Source organism: Buceros rhinoceros, unplaced genomic scaffold (assembly GCF_000710305.1).
Source record: "Buceros rhinoceros silvestris isolate BGI_N320 unplaced genomic scaffold, ASM71030v1 scaffold23058, whole genome shotgun sequence".
NCBI lineage: Eukaryota > Metazoa > Chordata > Aves > Bucerotiformes > Bucerotidae > Buceros > Buceros rhinoceros.
Genome location: NW_010428905.1, coordinates 4,219 through 4,712, shown reverse-complemented (window position 1 = coordinate 4,712; position 494 = coordinate 4,219).

Sequence of the window (494 nt, the reverse complement as noted above, 5' to 3'; positions counted from 1 at the left end):
GGTGCACACCGCACCCCTGGAGGGGTTTCCCAGCCGTGTGCAGGTGCTGCTGAGGGACAGGGGGCAGTGGGGACCTAGCGGTGCTGGGGAACGGGGGCACTCGAGGAGCTGAAGAGTCATTTCCAACCTGAACAGTTCTGTGATTCTATGATTCAGGAGCTGGGTTTTCACCTCTCCCACTCCTGACCCACACCGTCTCTCAGCAAAACTCAGAGAACCATGAGATTCAAGGTCTTGTCACATCTTCACCAGTTGGCGAGATGCAGCGCTGCTTTACCAGGTTGTCACCTGCCACTGTAAGAACTGGCAGGAGGAGAGCGGGCAGGGAGCTCCGTGATCCTCTGAACCTCGGAACTGAAATCACTGCCTGCTTTGCTCGCCAAGTCACCCCGCTACCACAAAAGCGGTGTCACGACACGGGAGCTGGGCCCAGGCTCCGTGCATCCCCTGCTGCCCAAGTCCCGCCCCTGCTCAGCACACGTCCACCCACTGAA